General features: G+C 43.0%; 1 pseudogene; it reads right to left on the minus strand.

Moving 5' to 3' along the window:
* Nucleotides 1-379: 379 nt before the first annotated feature.
* Nucleotides 380-1088, minus strand: LOC105705314 (large ribosomal subunit protein uL1-like; annotated as a pseudogene).
* Between the last annotated feature and the right edge of the window lie 807 nt (nucleotides 1089-1895).

Here is a 1895-nt window from a genome sequence, read left to right on the forward strand (position 1 = left end):
AAGGAAACTCATAGGTATCTGGACAATTTAAATTACCTAGCATTAAGGCACAGAACAAAGTATATTAATTTAAATGAAGGAAAAATGATTAAATCAGTAGTTATGATTTAACTGGCCCAGCGTTGTATGAAAGAAGTTTATTTTGACTGTCATCTTCACCCAGGTTTGAAGATGAGGCTTTAGTTAACTTGAATTTAGTGCCAGATACCAGGGTTGACATTTAAGATTCAATAAAAGTCAAGTGCCCCCTTTTAGATAAGATAGGTGTGCCTAGGGGTCAAAACCTCATAATGTAACAGTATAAAGATTAACAGATTTGATAAAGACTTTTTTTTTCTGGTAGCAGTAGAGTTTATTTGAAGGTGCTTTAATATTGGCACTAGGGCTTGCCCATGGTGCTTCTGACATATAAGTCCCAGACATTCTGCCAGATTTTCTTGAGCAATGACACCAGGAAGTTGACAACCAGGTGAATATGTTACACAAGCTTGTTATCTGTCATCTTCACATGCCCAACAGCCACCACCAGACGAACCTTTTTCATTTGGAACTTGATTGCAGACTTCGCCTGACCCCCTTTGGCCACCATGTTTTCATTGTGTGTAAGCAGTGAAAGGCATTTTCCTGCCTTATGTAGGCCTGGGCCGAGGATTCATGGAATCTGCTTGATCAGAGACTCTGACGCCAAAAATGCATCATACTTCTTGGCCAGCTTCTTGACCAGTTTCTTATTCTTGTTGAGTTTTTTTCATTGTCTCCATGTCCATGTTGGGGATATTCATGGCCTTGGCCTCGTCACAGTGCTGCTGGTCTCCCAGGGCACACAGGAGGAACTTGGGGTAGGGAGTGGACTTAAGCCTGAGAACCATTTGTCCTTCTGGGGGGTCATAGTTCTTCAAACAGATCTGCAACTCCACCATCTTCAAAAACTTGCGGCACTTACGCTGGTTCTCGTGCAAGACTTCCTGCACTGCCTGGTACAGGGTGCCACCAGAGACTCTGCTGCCTGTGGCTTCTAGCACAGCAGTAACCAGAAAAGAGCAACACCTTTTTGTATGGAGAGAATCTCTCAATTGATATCTAATCATCCAGCTGAAGGTGGATGTGAGAGGGGAGACTCCCTCACTTCCTTCAATTTCACCTCTTCCCCACACTTCCACATGGGAAGGAGAGTGAAGAAGGAAAATAAAATAAAATAAAATACCAAAGAGCTGGGAAAATGACTCCCTCTTCAGTTCCCAGTGTCTCTGCTATCTGTTAACCTTGAAAGAGCTGCGAATGAATGCTATCCCTGCCGGCTGGAGGCTGGCACTGGTTCATGACTCCACATCTCTACAGACCAGGCTCCCTCTTGGAAGCACCTCTGCCAACCAACAGCTTGTTGCTTTTGTCTTGTCTGTGTACGTTCCCTCCCTTGCTGGTCCCTGCTTGCATTGCATATGAATTAGCAAATCAATGAGGCCAAAAGATTGTAAGGTTGGATATCCAGCAAATGGACACTGACATAGTTCTGCCACAGTTTCCCTTTTAGCACTGTAAGCTTTTAACAGGGGAGAGAAGCTGCAGCTCGGCGAGCTCGGTGAATGAGGCTGAAGTCCCCTGCAGCTCCCAGGCAAATAAAAAAGCCACTTCCTTCCTCAGTTCAGTGTTCAAGAGGTTTGTTCCCCACTGCTACTGCTACAGATGATACTGGAGTTTATAACTTATTTGGAAGGTGCAGAAAGATTTTATTATCTCAAGGTGTTTCATTTTTATAGTTTTTTGGGTGCATTACAATCTTTGTCTCTTTGGAGAGTCAAAACACTTTTATTTACAGCTTTATTATTCATATACCACCAAAATTCATCTGAGTTTAATCAATTTGCATTCATGTTGCTTGCCCATAGATTTGGATT

Source organism: Aotus nancymaae, unplaced genomic scaffold (genome assembly GCF_030222135.1).
Source record: "Aotus nancymaae isolate 86718 unplaced genomic scaffold, 86718_ANA_hifiasm-v0.15.2.pri h1tg000079l, whole genome shotgun sequence".
Lineage (NCBI taxonomy): Eukaryota > Metazoa > Chordata > Mammalia > Primates > Aotidae > Aotus > Aotus nancymaae.